The sequence below is a fragment of the Patagioenas fasciata genome, chromosome 1 (assembly GCF_037038585.1).
Source record: "Patagioenas fasciata isolate bPatFas1 chromosome 1, bPatFas1.hap1, whole genome shotgun sequence".
Classification (NCBI taxonomy): domain Eukaryota; kingdom Metazoa; phylum Chordata; class Aves; order Columbiformes; family Columbidae; genus Patagioenas; species Patagioenas fasciata.
In genome coordinates this window covers 192,471,664-192,484,214 of record NC_092520.1, presented here as the reverse complement: position 1 = coordinate 192,484,214, position 12,551 = coordinate 192,471,664, and the positions used below count along the sequence as shown (strand labels likewise).

General features: G+C 35.2%; 1 long non-coding RNA gene across 2 annotated transcripts in view; it reads right to left on the bottom strand.

Annotated features, from left to right (window-relative positions):
- LOC139827088 (uncharacterized) overlaps positions 1–10,013 on the bottom strand; it is a 35,065-nt gene extending 25,052 nt beyond the window's left edge. For both annotated transcript variants that reach the window (XR_011737283.1, XR_011737284.1), the window contains exon 1: positions 9,932–10,013. This is a non-coding gene — a long non-coding RNA (uncharacterized lncRNA). The remainder of the gene's footprint in view (positions 1–9,931) is intronic.
- Between the last annotated feature and the right edge of the window lie 2,538 nt (positions 10,014–12,551).

Below are 12,551 nucleotides of genomic sequence, written 5' to 3'. Positions count from 1 at the left end.
GAAATCATGTGAGAATACTGATTTTTGTAGCTACAAAACACTAAATGCCAAGTGAACATGGGTGAACTCTGAATTGCTTCTCAAAAAGTTTGTTCAATAGACAATAAATTACACCAAAACCTTCACAAAAGAAAAAAACAAACAAACAAACAAACAACCTCTCCTATGAAAAACTATTAATTCTCTCCTAAATAAATGCTGTATTTCATTATTAATCTATAAGTTTTTTAAAGTCTGAATATGCTTCACTCGTAAATAAATCAGGAATATCTAGTGTTGGAAATGAAAATATAGAGCTTCATTATTAACATATGTGTTACAAATAGCTTTTAAATAATTTGATATATAGGCTGAATGATCTAAAAATGATTCAACATTAGGCAGTTGAAAGAAGGTAATCTCAGATGTAACATTTCAAAATCCTTTTTTAATTCTGAGGTGAAAGCAGGGCAGCTTCAGAATAGACACACTGACAACAGACACAAACAAGTCTGATGTACTCCTTGCGTTTGTCTCTGTCTTCACCAACAAGGTCTCCCAGGCTTCTCTTCAGTGCCACCACAATGACTTGATGTTGGAGCATTTGTCCCATGAAGAGAGGCTGAGGAAGCTGGGCTTGTTCAGCCTGGAGTAGATAGCTTCAGGGAGACTGATCATTGGTGCCCTATCACACACTGGGACATATATTACTTTAATATCTGTGTTGAATATTTAATTTTACTTTCATGTCCTTTAATTTAATAATTGAAGGATTTAATAATCTAAATGTCTAAACTGTAAAACAGATTGTTAAGAAAAAGAGAGGGAAGAAAGTTGTAAGACTAGCGACAGCAAATTATACTCATTCCATCAGAAAAAAAAAGCAGGGCTTTGTCATATGTGAATTTATTGGATTAGGATGTGAATCTGTTAAGTAATAATGCTGTTTTGACAGTAAGTGATCAGGAGATTTTGATAAAATATTTATGAAGTTGTGTTTCTTTGACACCAATGATTGTGACTGAATATTTTTAATGTCATCATGACACTGAAAAATATTTGACAAGAGATTTATGAAGGCATTGTGATCCTAAAGATGGATGTAGATATGGAAGTGATGTAAATTAGATGAATTCATGAAAGACAAATATATCAAGGGCTATTAAGCATGAAGATATCATTTCTGACTCAAGAAGTCAGACAGCTTAAAGCTGGGAGGTTATACTGGGAGGTTATACCAGAGAAGTATCACTATCTGCTTGTGCTTTTCTTAAACTGTTTTTATAAGCACCATAGATTAATTACAGATGAAGAGAGGATATTATGTCAACTGGAACTTTGGTCTGACCTCATATGTACAGTCCAGTGTATAAGATACAAAGGTACCCTATTCTGAGAAAAACCTAGATGAAGATATGGATTAGGTGATGAAGATTACAACAGGGTATGTAAAAGCAGTTCCTCTTTAGCGTCTTACAGAAAATGTTCCTTTAAAATCTGTTAAGCATTTTATCTGGCCAAGACAGGAAAAAAAAAAAAAAAAAAAAGCATTCTAGATTTTAGGACTGATTTTATTTTGATGTTTTGTCTTTTTTTAAGGCTGTAAACTTTTTCTTTTTTTTTTTTTTTTTTTAAATAAGTCTGCTGCTTTAAAGAATCTTTCACCACCAGTAAATTTAAGGAACAAAATTACAAACTAGTGATGATACTTATTGCAATGGAGTGGGAAGTGCTTGCCTCAAAGAAAGATAATAGTGTGCAAAAATAAGCATGAACTTTTGACTGTGGTAAGAAGGCAAGGATGAGGTATGTGAGATTAATGAAGGTGTCCAGAAAACAATGGGAAACAGTGGCTTTAAAAAGCTTCACTATTAATATATGCTACTGTGCCCTGATGAAGTTACGATTAACATCTTTACTCTGTTGAAATTAATAACAAATGTCTTACCAATTCAAATGGAGATTAGATTTCAACCTAATTTTGATGTGCTGATGTCTGTGCCAGGGGTGTCAAACTCAGTTTCATTGGAGGTGACTGACTCCTGGTCTATGATGTTGACACAGAGAACTCCAACCTCGGCAATATGTGAGCTTGACCCAGCAGTGGAAATTCATTGCAGAGTAATGAGAGTAATGTGTTCATATAAAGCATCTTGGGACTGAAAGCAGCCTAACTGTACTAGGACATCATTGTATTTGAGCATTGAAACCATGCTAGGAAGGCTATGACAAATCACACAGACTTCTTTCTCAGCCTGAAGTTAAAATAAAAATAAAAAAAAGGTTCTATGCATTGCACTCTAATGTTCAGTTTAATCATGCCTTACATGTGAACTCTTAACTGCTATATTCATCTTTGAAAACTCCTCAAATCTCTTTGAACTGCAGTGAAAACTCAAAACAAATTAATAATAATTAAAAAAAAAAAAAAAGTGCTGGTCAAGTTTATATGCTTTGATAGGTACCTCACTCAGAAAAGAACCTAGATGAATCACAGAATCACAACATATTTGAGTCTTGAAAGGACCTCTGGACATAATCTGGTCCAAACCCTCTGCAAGTGCAGAACTTTGTTCCACTTCTTGAGGTTCCTGTCAGTCCACTTCTCCAGCCTGTCCGGGTCCATCCGAATAGCAACACAACCATGTGGTCCATCAACCACTTCTTCCAGTTTTGTATCATTTGCAAAGCTTCTGTAGGGATACTTTGTCCCACCATGAAGTAGAGAGTTCATTAATGAAGATGTCAAACATGACTGGACCCTGTATTGACTCTGAAGGTACATCATTAGTGACTAGCTTTCAGGTAGGTTCTGTGCTCCTGATCATAACACTTTCACATTGGTAGTTCAGCCCGTTTTCAGTCCACCTCAATGTACACTACTCTAGCCTGTACTTCGTCAGTTTGTCCATGAGGATGTTATGGATACCAGTACGAAAAACGTGGCTGAGGTCAAGATAGATGAACAATACCTACTTTTTTTCCCTCTTCTGCCGAGAGAGTAATTTTGTTGTAGAAAGCTACCAGGTTAGTCAAGCATGATTTCCCCTTTGTAAATCTGTGCTAACTACCTCAAATCACTTTTTTCTACTTATATATACTACTTAAAAGTGGCTTCCAGGTCAATTTGCTCTACTGCTTTCCAAAGGACTAAGATGAAATTTATTTACCTAAACTTCTTCTGGTCCTCCTCTTATTTCATGAAGACAGGACAGAAAAAAGGAGTTTAGGATGATAATTTGGGGATGAGAATGAGCCATTACCCCCAAATATAAAGCAGATTTCAAGTTAAATAGTATGTGGCTAAACCTGAAACTTCTGCTTCTCTTTTTCAGTTGTAAAGTATTAGTAATTTCATCTGAATAATCTAACAGTCAACATGAAAGACACCTAATTATATAACCGACAATTTCAAATCTCTTATGCTGCCTAAATAACCCAACAAAAGTTAAGTATATGCATTATATAAGCAAATACCCTTATTTGTTTTTAAAGATCATAAGAATAATTTTATTTAGTATTGGCAAGAATAGCTTAGTCTTATGATGTTACTGAGTTATTTTTTTAATCCATGAAATTCACTCCTAAAAGAATATGGCTCACAGACAGAGAAGATGTACATGTCCTGGAGGACTGTTGTCCTATGACAACAATTATTATTTCCAAGTAATTATTTCATAATGAAAACAAAGGCAAATATTGTAAAATAATATATATAAATGGAACAAAAATACTGACTCATTTGTGCCCCTGTGAGAGCAAACAACAACCAGGAAAGGATGACAAGAAAATCCAAGAGCTAAAACACAACCCTCCAAAAGATTAATCTCATCTAGCTTCAGGCATCTAAAAGTTAGGTGTGTAGTCTCACAAACTGTCTAGGCTTTAGATACAGGAAAAAAATATTTCATTTTGTTACAAACATATCTATTTTAGAGTGGCATCAATAACCTTCTAGCTAAAGTTAGAAGATATGAATCTCAACCTTCTTGTGCAACTTTAGGGATTTTTTCCTTTTTTTTTTTTTTTGTATTAGTTTTAGAGCTATACAGTCAGGATAATGTACATTTTGTCTTAAAAGATCAGGGGGAAATATATTAAACTGTATGAAATGTTAATAGAAATATACTTCCAAGTGGAACTAAGACCTGCTGTTACCACAGTCCTGGATAAGTCATTCGGTTTGTGCCAGCAGATCCACATACTGGAACAAATATAATATCAGAGGAAGTGATGGTACTAGCTGTGCTTTCAATACTTTTGTGGTTACACACATGCAAAATGAGTGAAGTCTACTAAAGCAAATAATAAACACCTACATTTATTACAATCTGCCTAAGTGCTCAGACTGCCTAAGGAAATATGAAGTTGATGGATGATGTAGATTTTTGATGACAGATGAACTGTCTACGTTTCTATTCTACATTACAACTCCTAAGTAAATGAGTATTGTCATTGACTTGTCTCATCAATCCTGTTAGTGAGATGAAACTGGCCACAGCAGGAATTAACTTGTCGAAATTTTTAAGTTACACCGGAAGCAGGTTGTGCTCTGAGATACGTAACTCCCTCTGAGTTTTGTGCTATTTGATTTTGTGCTTTTGAGGAAAGAACTTTGTCAAGAAGATTTTTTTTTTTTACAAGTTGTCTGTGAACATATAAGTCAATTTACCTATTTTTGTAAATCTTTTCAGTTCAGTGTGTGACATAATAAGACAGCATATGATTCAGAAGACTGTTAGAAGGCTAAAACAAGCCTGAGAAAGTGTAAATATGGTACATACTAGTGCTTTCTTTGTATCTTCTTTTGATCTCAGTGCTCTTTCAGATTTAATTTTAGTTTAAAAGACATTAGTAGCAGAAACCTGAAGGAGTTCACTGGCACCTTCTAGAGTGACCTTCTCAATAATGTATTTCTATATACATAATATATTCCCTCGTTTGGAAGAAGCAAAACAGTAATAACAAAGAAATCAAAGCTAAACTATACAGTGAAGAAAGCCTCCCAAAACCTTTGACCAGCTGAAGCCCTAAGGTGGTATTACTTAAACACAGAATTTGGAGACAGTTGTACAGCCAGGCCCAAAGGGCAAGAGAATACAGAGGAGAATTCAGAGAGATTGTGAGTCAGCTTTCATAATCATCTCCACTACACAGAGATTCAAAAATTTATTCCAAAAGTTGGTTCAAATTACTTTATGTTTAGAAAGGATATTTCTAAGCAATCTAGCTTGATATGTTATTTCAGTGTTTAACCAGCCTTCTTTCTAGGAACTTACATTTTGTTTAGAAGTTAAATGTTTCTAGGCTCTTTTACCAGTCCCTGAAATTTTATTTTTTCAGTAGAGCTGAAAATGAACAAAGGGCTGCCATCTGACCCAAACTAAACATAAAATCTGTGATCCCCTTCACATCTCAAATCCTTCTTTTTCTTCCCCATGTTACATATCTGCTTCCCCTTGTATTTTTCTGCTGAAAGTCCTTTCCCCCTGTTCCCTATGTGCAGCAATGAGGAACGACACATACAGATGCAGACAGAGATGCACACACACAAAGTTCTTGTTTGGAGTGAGAGTTGAGCTTCTGTTAACAGTTCTGCATTTATAGGTTCACAGATATGGGCCTGGACCAAGAGGTTAGACAGGATGTTTATTCAATAATTGTTATTCCAAACACAACATACTCATGTTGTATCTGTTTTCAGTCACGTTCCCATGCATATCTTGTGGGCAGCGTTCTGACCCACTCATTCACACGTCCAGGCCCAACATTCACACACAATACACACGAGGCCGTTCTCTGGTCCGAGATATCATTCTCACTGGCCTATAATTCCTTACACTCATAAAAACATACTTCTGTATAACATTTCCAAGGCCCTTTAGCTGGAACTGCACATACTGCCATTCCCACATCTATGTAAGCCTCAGCAGGCAAATCAGTCCAAAGCAGATGTACAAATGATCAGACAAGCTGTAAAGAGGAGAGGAAACTGTAGGCTGAGTAGATAAATTTTCTTGGAACTGCAGAACATGAACACTTCTGGTCCCCAAATGAATTGCCTGCTAGATAACCTTATTTCCATTGTCAAAACATTTTCTCCATTTCAAGTACCATATGAGTAAATGCAACGATCAGTTCTATTTTCTTGCTTTTCTTCAGTAAGTGTAATAGGGTAAACTCCTTAAATTCTGCATGATGGAGTCTGTCTTTCATCTTGTTGTTCACTTTGTGGTCCCTGAATTCGTTTTTGAATTCTTTAACTTTTCATATACCTATTGGGTTTATGTGGCAAAGTTTTGGTAGCAGAGGGGCTGTGGGGATGGCTTCTGTGAGAAGACAGCAGAAGCTGCCCCCATGTTGGACAGAGATGGTTTCAGCCAGCTTCAAGATAGACCCATTTTGACCAAGTCTTTAGTTGGTAGATATTTAGGAAAGGGTAAAATGCTGTGCCAAAGCACATGGGAGAGATGGCTCTGAAAAAAGGGAAAAAAATAATTTAAAGAAATCACTGGCATCATGACCTGATGGTTTCAATCATTAATGGCAAGAAGAAAACCTTAATATTTTACGGAACACTCTCCCACATGCCCATAATATAAAGCTCTCCTATACATTACAGTCAAGCAATACATGTCATATAAATCTCTGTTATTACTATTTTCTGTGCAGTTCATCTTTTAACTATTGACTAGGTTCAACTCCATGTGATGCATTGCTCTTTTTATTTTTCTTCTTTTGTATTTGTTCCTATCAATAGTAGGTCCATCATTCCATCACCTGTTTACTACTAAATACGCCCTCTCCTATTTTACACATTCATCTCAGAATGTCTCCAGTCGCCAACATCACTCTTTCATCTCCACTTGCTGTTAGTAACATTTCTTAATTGCATTTTGCAAAAGAAAATGAGAACTCCATCCCCCTTCCCACCCCTTCCTTTTTTTTTTTTTGTCTTTTGATGAAACCAGGATTCTGGATAAGGACAAAAATCAAAGGTTGCACTATGTCATAGAATCCTTAACATCATGAACACTGATTTAGATGATATTTTTTGTCTGACCAGTTACTAGTTGACTCACAAACCAGCTGAAGCTATGAAAGTAAACCTAAATACAAAGCATTTTACACGTCTTCCATTTTTCCATTAAATTAAGGCTCTCTAAGTGAAAATCCCAGGGCTTGGGGTCATTATATCAATACTTGATACTCTCTTGAGGAGTTGGAGTTTATAAACTCATGAATGAGACATAAACGCTATACACTCATTGAATCTGTAGCAATTAATCTTCCTCCAGTATGTTTCATGTTCTTTAATAGGAAACTGTACCCATATTATTTAGTCTGGATCCTTAAAGTTCAGAAGTGTTTCTCAGCATGATTAAACTGTGAAATGTATTTGAAACTGATTGTTTCTGATCCATATTTGCAAATACGTTTTATAATTCCTTAATAGTGAGAAGTTCCTATTATCTTTTGAGCTTTTGGACTCTGTTGTGAGCAACAGGAAAATACACTTTTGTTTTAACTTTTTAAGTATCATGTAAGACAACAAATCATGATTGTAAGTTATTGATACCAAAGAAAGAAGCACAGGTCAAGTAGACAGTGTTGCTTAATTGTGTATGTTGATGATAACTAGACTACAAAAAATAGGAAGAAATGACGTCTAAATTTTTACAAAAGATTACTTAAAAACTTGATCAATAAACCAGTCTATAAATGTCATTTCTAAAACCGTATATGTAAGAGAAACTGTTTTGTTGCTTTGTGTACTACTTAGAAAATTAATAATTTAGAATCCATGATATTCTGATTTCTCATGAAATGACTACACATATTTTGTCAGGTGACACAGTGGACAATAGAACGCATTATGGTAAACATGTACTGCAATTATATCACAAGATGCCTTTTCTCAAATGAAGTAGTCATGCAATGCATTTTCTGAAATTGAATTTTTGTACTTTCCTAATCTCCTGAACTGATCCTATAGAAGACTAAAGGGTACATTTACTTTACGACTGCTTCATATTTACCAGATTTGATGACATGAAGTATAAGGCATTAAAAAAATGTCAGCAGTTATCTTCCCTCAAATTTAAAAATCTAACTTGTAAAAGCAGACAAGTGGCAGAAAAATGGCAGAATTATAATTAATGTTTTAATTATTTGAGGTAAAATTGAGAAAAAAATTACAACATTTAAGACAAAAATAATGAATCACTCTTTTTCCGATGGTTTTCACTTTCCATTGATTCTAGACAATTTTGATTAGATGCCTTATTTTTAGACATTATTCATTAATTATGATACATCGCATTGAGTGATTTCTCCTAAATCAGGAAGTTTCTGTTTTTAACAAGACATGATTCTATGTCTGATGCAGTCTAGTTCCTTGCTCACAGAACTATGAGTCCTACTTTACTCGGTGATGAAGGAATGGAGTGTCCTTTATCACAACTCCTGTTGAAGCCAAATTACTCTACAGAGTAAAGATCATCATTATTTAAAGAGTAATGGTACCAAAAGAAAGCAAAGAGAACCCTTTTGTCAAGATGTACATTATAAGCCCAGGTAAAATTAAATTAGTATCCTTGCTTTCTGATTTTCAGAGATTTTTAGCTAGGACATATGAAAACTAATTTTCTTTGGAACAAGCAAAGATAGCCCTCAATGAAGAGAAGTCTTTTTCAATTCCAAGGTTTGAGTTCTATCTATAGATACCTAGGTTATTCAAACAAAGTGAAGATTTCAACAGGAAAGATTTATCTCCCCTCTTCTGCACAGGCAATTCTTTAAGTAAGTAGCAACTGTAATGAACTTGATGACGAGACATTTCATACCCCCATTATGCCCTCATTTTCTATGGCTTTCCAGTCTCTTCATAGAGGAACATAATGTTATCATAATGCAAACACTAGTACCACAATCTACTGAAAACTACTTTTCACTTTTAGACTTTCATTAAATAAGTCATTAACATTTTGGATAAAATGTCAATGTCATCACCACTAAAATGGTTTTGTCCTATATAAATCTGAATTTATTCTGTGTGGATGTGAGTTTTCCCAATGGCCAATGTACAATTACTGATTTTAGAATACAATTTTGTTTGGTAGAGAAACTTTTCTACAGGTACTGGAACTAGTAAAGCCAAAATTATGTATTAAAGTATGTCTTTTTCCATCTCATTGGATCCCAATATCCACCTGCTCCTTCCTCTAAGATTTTTTCTAAACCTGACTTATTCTTACATGGTATTTCCACACTTTCCTTCAACTCAGACTTAATTTCTCGTCCTCCTGTATTCCTGAGTCCTATAATTTAATTCAGTTCCATGTCTGTGTTTCAGCAAAGAAGTAAAGAAATGTGGTACAGCTCCTGTGGATACATACGTGAGCTAACTGGTCAGCTAGTATTCTGGCAAAGATCACCGAGCATCCGTCCACTAAGGAATAACAGCTGAGTTTGTTTGACTGTTTCTCATGGAAATGTTAATATAATATTTTCTTTCTAGCTAGCTGCTCCCTTTTATGAAATCTGTGGGAATGGGTATCTCTGAAACTTATATGCTAGTTAGATTTATGGGAAATTGAAAATAGGTCATGACAGACAAACAGATACTAGTAACACATTCAGACTAAATTAGTTTATATGTTACACATAAACTAGTAACACATGGGTAATAAGGAAAACAAAACAAAACAAAACAAACAACAAATTAACAAACAAAACCAAAAAACCCCAAACCAAAACGAAAAACCCAAACCAAACAAAAACATGATCATGGTTTAACCCCAGCTAGCAATCAAAACCACTATAGACGCTCGCTCACTCTCCTCCCCTCCTCCAAAGTAGAGTATTGAAAAAGAAGGAAGACACTCATGGATTGAGATAAAACAGTTTCATAAGACAGAATAATAATAATATATAATAAAGTAAATTATACTCAGTATGATCTCTCAGGAAACTCCTGTGTCACCAAACAGCGAGTCCCAGAGAGGAGAGCACCTTGGTCCCAAACAGCTGATCCCAGTGAGAGAGCAAACAAGCAAAAGGCAGGAAGGCCCAAAGGCCAACAGCAAAACAGCAGAACAGTGAAAGACTGAACTAACACTGAACTCTCAAGCAAATGAAACTTCCAAACAGAACAGAACAAAATTGAACTAAACTGAACTGACTAGCTAGAAAAAGCAGCTCTAATTATATATGGAGCACGATGTTGAATGTCAGGGAGTATTTCATTGATCAACCTGGATGTCAGTTAAGGTCTGTCCCATGTATGTCCCCTTTTTAACTGCCTTGCACCTGCAGATAGAAAGCCTACAACAATTTTGGACTCCCTCACAACGGTTGAAATACCAGTAAGTTCATGCATTCTCTTCAGACCAAAACCCAAACAGTAGGAAGTTAAACAGAGAAAATGAATTAGCCCTTCCAAAGGAAAACATAGGAAGCCTTGCATGTTATCACAATATTTTCATACTTAATCTAAAACAAAGGACTGTATTAGTTACAAAGAAGAGAAGTTTCTATCTGCATGAAGAAAATTAGCTCTATTTCAGTCAAACCAACACACTGACCAATAAAAAACCCCTACAAAACAACAATAATTCTTGCAGAATCCCCTGCTAAAAAGACAATTAGAAGTCAACTTAGGAAGACATAAATGAGATTTTGAAAGTTGTCACGTATTTATAATTTCTATGGTTGTTTCAACAGAATGGAATAATGAAAAATATGAAAGATTGCTTGGGAGCAATCAAAAAACTGAATGAAATATTTCTCAAAGATTAGGAAAAACTGCTTGGAATATTCCAATGAGGTAAAACCTTGTAGGGAAGAGGTGCCCAAGAAATCTGGTTAATATTTAAGGATGATCTCCTCCAAGCAGAATTTTTATCAAGTAGTCCAGCAAAACTTATCTGAAAAAGAGACTAAAAGTCTGTAAACCAGAATAGTAAATATCTGTGGGCTTTGAATTACCTGCCTAGTAAAAGATCATGAACGTTCCTTTCTATCAGTGATTGTGTTAAGCATAATTTGTAAGCAAAGTGCTAACCCAACCTCCCTTCTCAACATGGAGCCTTAAAGTTGATTGACAACTGCCACCTCCTCCATTTCGTGTGTCTGAGCAAGAAAAGGCTCCTCTGGGAACCTCCTGACTTTATTTCTTCATTGTTAGTTTCCACCATTTCTAAGACCCTAATTCGTACTCCTGTCTTTCACTCCATTATTTTCTGTGAAAATCTTGTCCAAACACAGTATGCAAAACTTTAACTTTTTGGTTGGTTGTTTCTCTGTGAACCACACTGGCATTTCTCCTCTTTCTTCTTTCTCTTGTTCATGTCTGGCCCTTTTTTCCCCCCTCCTCTTTCTTCAGCATCCTTTTTCTTCTTTAAGCCATGTTTGTTGTGGGGTTTTTTGCGGTTTATTTTTGGGGTTTGTTTGTTTGCTTTCTCCCCCCTTCCCTTTGGTTTTGTTCCTCTATTTTTTCCTGTGTTTTGATTCTCTTTATTATTTTATTCTCTTCAATGATTTGAAGCTGTAGTTGGGTTTGCCCCTCATCAGTCTTCCTGGAATACTCCTGTTTGCCAGTTTACTTCCTTGCTTCCTTCTACCCTTATCAAACAGAAGAATTAACATAAGAGACAGCCGTATCATATCTATCAGTTCTTGTCTCTTATTTTTGACATCTTTTTTCCAGAAGACAAGTTGTTCCATGTCAGTGCATTCTTGCCTTTGTTAAGAATATGCCTTCTCAAGAAACAGCAAGTCTGACAGCCTGCTCTAAAATAATCAATCAGATGTAACCTTCTCCAGATATATATGTATTATTCAAATAGAAATAGTGCTTAAAGGTCCAGATGTCCTGTTCCAACTGGGCTGGGTTGAGGGCAAAGGATAACTTTTGAATATTCTGTGCAGTAGCACAAAGTGACAATAATCACCCAAGAGGTTCAATTAAATAATGAATTTACTAAAAACACTCAGTGGAATTACAGTGAATAGTGACTAGGCAAAAGTTTGAAACTATATAATAAAACTTAGCAACACTTTGACAGGAGAACTCACAACAAAATTACTCTTATGTGCCCAGAACCAAGTGAGAAAGAGAGAGAGAGGGGAAAATAGAAGTGGTAGATTAAGATATCAGAAGGAAAGTAAGATATCACTGCTCCATAGGTTGGTCAGTCAGATATTAATAATAGTCTGCTGCCTAGAACTAGAATGTATCATGCTAGGTACTCGACAAAAACAAAGAAAAAATACTGTTTCTTGATCCCAAAAATATTCATCTAAACATGAAGGGCTGATAAGCAGAAAGTAAAAGAAAAACAGAAACAGAGAAATAAGAAAGGTCAGATTAATACATAATAGAAGAAAAGTGCAACTGTTTTGCTGAGGTAATCCAGCAAATTAGCTTTATGGATGTATAATCTCATCACACGAAATAATTAGAAGTAAAAATCATTCTCTTGATGATGGGTAATAATTTTCATTTTTTTTCTTATTTCTTCCCTTTATTTGTGACTTAGCAAAAAGGGCTTCTCCAAAACAAGAAGCTA